The 7326-nt window shown below is 38.4% G+C and overlaps 1 non-coding gene across 1 annotated transcript; it reads right to left on the reverse strand.

Annotated features, from left to right (window-relative positions):
• Positions 1–6377: 6377 nt before the first annotated feature.
• On the reverse strand, positions 6378–6484 carry LOC141645617 (small nucleolar RNA R71). Its single transcript, XR_012545095.1, has one exon. It is a non-coding gene; the product is annotated as a small nucleolar RNA R71 (small nucleolar RNA).
• Positions 6485–7326: the final 842 nt, after the last annotated feature.

Genomic DNA, 7326 nt, shown 5'->3' on the forward strand with positions numbered 1-7326 from the left:
AGATAATATTACTAGTTACCTTAAATATTAAATCAAATATTTATTTTATTACTACCATAGTAATTTTGATGTAAATATTAGAGTTCTAGAACAAATTTTTAGCATAAAAGCAAATTATATGTATGAGATCTAGAGAGAGGTGTTTTTCACAAAAAACATAAGAATAAGAATAATAAAACTGAGAACTCATCCTCATCTTTATGGGGGGGGGGGGGGGTGCCGGTTTTTTCTTGTAAGGTAATGATGGTGTCTAGTGCATAAATAAGAACACCCATTATTTCCCTTAACCATCCAATATTTCGGCCCCCATAAGAAAATGGTCTTCCATTTTACAAAAATGTCTTTTGTCATATGTAATGTGTGACATGTGACACATAACATGTCATTAGTCATATAAATGCATATTTAACTAATTAAATATCATTATATATCAAATAAATTACATTTAACAAATTAACAAGTAATTCACAATTACATGTATATAAAATGGGTCACATTAAGTCTAGTTAATATAATCTACAATAGTTTACAATTATGATTAACTAATTACTCTTATCTCAAATGTTTCATAAACATTAATCAATTTTAGTAATATAACATATTAATTACTAAAATTAATCTTATTTAATCAAATTACAATAAGATATATAACTATCACGCATTGATAAAAATTTGTTCAATTTAAGGATTTAATTAATCTGTATCGACATACAATTAATTAACTTAACAGTTAAGGGAATTGTCCAATATGTGTGACCTTAAGGGATCAACTGATCACCACCGTCAAACGACAGTAACGTCAAACTCTAGTCAGCCAATTGTTACTGATTAATGTTGATCAGTTGACAATATATTGATTCATCCCTTTTGTATTCTTGTTATGAGATTTAATATGTGATCGCACTATTGTTGAGGAGACATACGCCAACATCAATGTCTTTCAAGCTTGTGTCAAAGCTACAAGTATCATAGTTTTTCACGCGGCTCCTCAACTCCCCTTGTATGGCAAGTTCGAATTCATCAACCTCTATTTACAAGGTTTTAACTTCTTCCCCACACTTGCCATTGACACACACTTCCTCTTCATGAATTTTGGAAGGAATTAGTGGCTGGAGGCCTTCCTCCTCCTCCTCCTCCTCCTCATCATCATCATCATCATCATCATCATCATCATCATCATCATCATCATCATCATCATCATCATATATGTCCAAACACACTTCCGTTGAGGAAACCAGCTCATGGTCATTTACATTCCTTTGCCTTGAGATAACTTCCGCTAGGAAGCTGGCATAGTGAGGCGCCTCTTCCGTGGATGGAAGAGCAGCTTCAATCTTTTGCACCAAGTTAATGAATTTCTCGTATCATGAGTCTTCATTAGCCACTCCCCCCCTGAGGAAAAGGTAGAGGTGGCACATATGAAGGCTTTAGTGTAACCTCGGGTTCCTCAATAACCAACTCACTCACTTCTTGCTTTCCCGAGGACTTTTCCTCCCACATTACCATTTCTTCTTTTTCATCATCGATTTCAATTTCTTTCTTCTCAACTTCTATTCCCACTATTTCTTCAAGAACAAACTCTTCATCAATTTCACACGTTCTTTGCTCACCAATGTCGGGGATAGTTGATACAATTGAGTCATCATCATTTTCTTCACTCACTTCAAATGGTATTGGCATTGACTCTTCACCAAGATTAAGGGACATGCATGCTTCTTCCATTGCCACTTCCCCTCCCACAATGATTGTATTCACCTCATTTACCTCCATAGGATTCCTAGCAATTTGCCCTTGCCCTAAAATCCACCGGTGGTGTTTGAGGGTTGACAAGAGCTTGGGAAGCCATTAGACGTGTAAGGTCTCTTTGGTTTGTGAAGAGAGTCTTTATGTCTTGGTAGGTTTGGGTTGCCAATTCTTCTATCATCTTGATCAAGATGATGTATCGAGTATCTTTCAAGAGATTATTCGGTTGAGGTGGTGGTTCTTGATTGAAAGGTTGGTAGGCAAGTGGAAAAGGAGAACCATAATCATTTTGGTTTTGAAAATTTGAACCTTAGCCTTGGTTAGAGCCTTGATTCCATTGTTGAATTCTTGTTTTCCTTGATTGTACCCTTGCTTTTGGTGCCCTTGATCGAATCCTTGATAGTCTTGATTGGAATTTTGATCTTGGTATCCTTGATTGTTGTTCCCATTGTTGAACCCTTGATTTCCTTGATTGTACCCTTGCTCTTGGTACCCTTGGTTATATCCTTGGTTGAATCCTTGATAGTGCTGATTGGAATTTTGATCATGGTACCTGATACGTGCATTTTATATAGTCTTTTTAGCCTAATTTATGTGCGTATCTTTATGCTTTTATCGTGGTTTTATGCTATGAAATGCCCCGAATATACTACTTTGGTGTATTTTGTCTTATTTGCAGGAATAGACCGGAAAGTAGTGAAATCATGCCATTTACCGTCCGTTTTGCATGCATCTGGCGGAAGAGACAATTTGAAGCGGGAAATATAGCTGTCTTGGGATGCGTGAAGGTGTTTCGGGAGCTAAAAGGCCAAGTCAAAGACCAAATTACAAGACCAACACGAGCTGGAACCAGGAACCACTCGATCGAGCTTTATCTTTTGGTCGATCGAGTAAACAGACGAAGGAACCGTTCGATCGAGTGGCCAACTGTTCGATCGAGCTTTATCTTTGGTCGATCGAGTAAACAGACGCAGGAACTGTTCGATCGAGTGACTTAACTGTTCGATCGAGCAATTACAAGCTATTGGGCCTCAATTTACGTTAAGCTTAGATTAGGTTTTATGTTTTTAGGCTATAAATAAAAAAGGGTAGAACATACGTTACTTCTCTCCCTCTTCACCTCTCTAATTACTCTTAATACTCTGTCACTTTTACACTGTTGTTTTGCTCTTTCTTTTCCGGATCAAAATTCAGTAATTGTTTCTCTCCCTTTTCCCTTTCTTTTTAATGTTTATTTATTGTTCTTATTTCTATTACTCTTGTTTCCCTTTAATTATGCGTAGCTAATTCCCCTAGTATGTTAGGATTAGGGAAGCCGTGGTAGGAATGTTTTAATTGACTTATATAGATTAGTCTTGCGATAAGAATTGTATTAGGCAATTTAATTGTTATCAGGTCGAATGAATGCATGCAGGAGACCAATAAATCTAGTTAACCCCGACCTGGATCGAAAGATTGGAAGGGAAGGCTTGCTTAATTACAATAGGGTATTGTAGTGAGGGCGAAAGCTAAGCTATTTACGCTCTAGGGCGGTTTAAGGACCGAAAGGTGACGACCATAGCTCTTCTTATCAATAGTTTAATCGTCTCAGTATTCCCGATAGTATAGCTACCACGGTGGACCGACTCCTAGCATATTTTCTTTCTCTTATTGTTAATTTCTTTTATCCCTTTTCTCTTGCCTTTAGCCTCAGTAGTTCAGTTAGTCCAATTCAATCAAACCCCCAACTAGTGACATTAGACAGATAAAATAGACAAATAGATAGTAAACCGCCTCCCTGTGGAGATCGACCCTACTTACCGCTGACTTCTGTTAGTAGTACTTAGGTATTTATTTTTGGTACGAAACGACCGTATCAAATTTTGGCGCCGTTGCCGGGGAGGCAATCTATTTATTTATTTGTTTCATTTTATCTGTTTTTAGCCTCAAGGGATTTATCCCTTGAGGCCGTTTTAATCTTTTTCCTTTAGTGCTGTTTTGATAGGCCTTACAGGTACTACCTAGACAGTTTGTTGTCTGACAGGGAAGCCTTGAGTACCTTTGACCCGTCACCTATGTCCCATTATATGGAACAGCAGGTGATTTACTGCGGGAGATGTGGTGCTGCTGGGCATGATGCAGTTTGTTGTCTGACAGGGAATGACGAAGCCTACGCGTTCCAACAGCGTAGATGATGTGACCATAATTGGCGCATATTTAGCCCCCGAATTACCATTGTTTTCATGCTTTTTAGTGCCTATTTGGGTCATTTCTTATCTTTAGTTCTTTATTTTGCATATTCTTTGAGATTTTGATCCCTTGGTAGGAAAGGAGTAAGAATCTTGCATTTTCATGGCAAAACAAGGATAAATTGATCATATTCAATGACCAAGCATCAAGGAGAGACAAGACTAGAAGGCCTTTGTATATAGCATAGTAGAAGAGCATTGTTGAGAAAAGGATCCTTGAGTCCCCAAGGAAATCCTCAAGGAATTCATGAAGAAAAGGGAAGAAAAAGAAGAAGGAAAGTTGCTGAACTACAATCCGAACGGATTGTAGAGAATCCGTCCGTCCGTCCCAATCCGAGCGTCCCGCAAAGGAATCCGCTCGGATTCCCCCTCGCCAATCCGAGCGTCTTCCCCAAGAATCCGCTCGGATTCCTCAGCCCAGATCCGGCCGTCCCGACTCCCATCCGCACGGATCGCAGCACAGCACGTTTTCATTCCTCAAGCATCGATAAGAGAAGCCCTTCTCTCGGATAATCCCGGAGGCTCCTTGCTCAACTTAAAAAGTGTAATTACTAGTTTAGCCCTTAGTTAACCCTAATGCATCCTCCCTAATTTTCACTATAAATACCCCATTAGTCTAATTAGAGGGGCATGTTCTTCTTATCAATAATTAGTGTAGTTAATATCAATCAAATCTCTCTTCAATATTGTATTCAAATATTAATCAAGTTTAATCCAAGTTTTAGTTCTTTAATCTCTCTCTTGTTCTTACTTTATTTTGGGTAATTGAAGATTATTTGGGTTATTATTGGGAGATTGACAACCTCTCAATCTAGGATTCAAGTACTTCTATTATTCTTGCTTTATTATTGGAATCATTAGTAGGTATAATCTCTTAATCCCTTTTTAATTATTGCTAATTACTTTCATTTATTCATCATGTTTCATTATGTTAGTATGATTGACAACCTTTCTAGCATGATCAATATGATAATGAGTGAATAGTCTCTTAGCTAGGGTTTAATGGGTGATTAGGGGAAACCAACATGGGGAATGATTCATGCTTAAATTAATATGCTTTCATATCTTATTTGCTTGCTTGTTTTGATCTTAATACATGCACATGTTATATTTGATGAAATGCTAAGCCTATGAATCCTTGCATTTACTATCATCTTCTATCCTTTCAACTTGACTTGTAAGACATAACCCAACTCGAGTCTTGTTAGACCATGCATGTGTTAAGTAGGGAAGATTAAGTCGACTTGTAGGTGTTGTACAATCCAAGAGATTCGGCTCCGGGACCCAAACTTTCCTAGGATTGTAAGATATAACCCAACTCAATCCATCACAACAATAATTGCTTGCTTATAATTTGAGAACATGTTTGTATGATCATATCCCATGATTCCCCTATGAACCCATGACACCCTAGTGCTTTTAATCAATTGTTTACACCCCTTATTTTATTTACCTTGTTAGTTTATTTTCATTGCTATCTTAGTTTAGTAACCTTCTACATCAACCCAATTTGTGACACCCCTAGACACCACTAGTTATAATAGAATCTTCATTTCAATACCCGTCCCTTGAGATCCGACCTTTACTTGCCTCTTTACTAATTGTAGAGTTGTTTGTGAAGTATAAATTGTGTTTTGTATCGACCATTGACCAACGACCACATATGCTTAATTGTGAACACGAAATGGACCCGATCAAAAATGGCGCCGTTGCCGGGGACGGTGTTTAATTGATTTAAGATTTCTTTTATTGTTTTTAGTTGTGTCTTTTTCACCTTGGGGAAGTAAAACTCCTCAAGGTTTGTTCTAATTGTTTTCGAGTTGTTTGATATTTTGCATGTCTAGAAGGTTACAAAGAGATTTGTTACCTTTTGACCGTGAAATCGAGAGAACCTTGACGAATAATAGGAGACTTGTTAGGAGGAATTTGGGAGGTGTTGGTGAAGTTGTTCAACCCACTAGTGAGTTTGTCAATCCTTTCGCAATAGAAGGAGAAGAGAACCCATTAAACAATACCACACAAAATCCACCTACAATGCTTAAATTCTCGTCACACTCTATACCCACCGAGGAGGATCTACCAAATGGTACTCCTACCCCACAACATCTTACCGGAAACTTTATTGCCAAGTCCGCCTTCATTCAACTAGTTGAGAGGAGCCAATTCGGGGGAATGCCTAGTGAGGACCCTCATTCTCATATGGAAAGCTTTTGCGATTATTGTGAAGCTATCTCTCAAACGGGCGTGACTCAAGACCAAATAAGATGGGTCTTATTTCCTTTTTCGTTAATCGGCACCGCAAAGCAATGGTTGAAGGGCCTTGATAAGGCCACCCTTGGAATAGATTCTTGGAAGAAGCTAGCTCCAGCTTTCTACCAAAAATTCTACCCACCGGAAAAGACCAATATGCTAAGAGCTCAAATTACGGGTTTTAAGCAAAGGGATGAAGAATCTTTGTATGAAGCTTGGGAGCGGTTCAAAGGTATTTGTCGCTCATGTCCTCACCATGGACTTAGCGAATGGTTTTTAGTGCAACAATTTTGGAATGGTTTATATGAAGATTCTAGGAACATTCTCAATATGGGATCAAATGGAATGTTCACCGAAGTTGATGACAATCAAACATGGAACAAGATTGAGGAAATGGCGGTCCATAATTCGCAATATAGTAGGCCTCGCAAGGCTACTAGAGGAGGAAAGTATGAAGTGGACACCGTTACTCAATTGGGTGCTCAACTTAGTGCTCACATTGACACAATCAACTTGAAGTTTGAACAAGCTATGGCTAGACTTGAGGAAAACTCAAAATCATCAAAGCATCATGTTAATGCCTTGACGGCATCCTCATCAATCCCAAGCGGGATATGTGAGAATTGTGGAACCTTGGGTCATGACTCAAGCGAATGTAGGGGAACAACCGAACAAGTTAATGCTTTCCAAGCTTACAAAAGTGGTACCCCTTATTCAAATTTTTACAATGAAAACACCAAGTTCCATCCAAATCTCTCATACAAAAGCCAAAATGTCCAAAACCCTCAAACAACATACACTCCACCACCCATGAGAAATCAAAATCAAAGACCCTTTTTCAATCAAAACCAAGGTTACCAAAATCAAAACCCATACAATCACCACAATGACCAAGGTTTTGATGTCCAAAAAGCGGTCCTCCAAATGCAAAAGAATCAACAAGAATTTTTCACCCAAATGCAATAAGATAGCCAAGCAAAAGACACCACCATCAACAACATTCTAGCTCACACCAAGATGTTGGAAACACAATTAACTCAACTAGCATCTTCAAGCTCACAAAGACAAAAGGGGCAATTACCACCACAAAGTAATCCCCCGAGAC

The sequence above is a fragment of the Silene latifolia genome, chromosome 2, assembly GCF_048544455.1.
Source record: "Silene latifolia isolate original U9 population chromosome 2, ASM4854445v1, whole genome shotgun sequence".
Classification (NCBI taxonomy): domain Eukaryota; kingdom Viridiplantae; phylum Streptophyta; class Magnoliopsida; order Caryophyllales; family Caryophyllaceae; genus Silene; species Silene latifolia.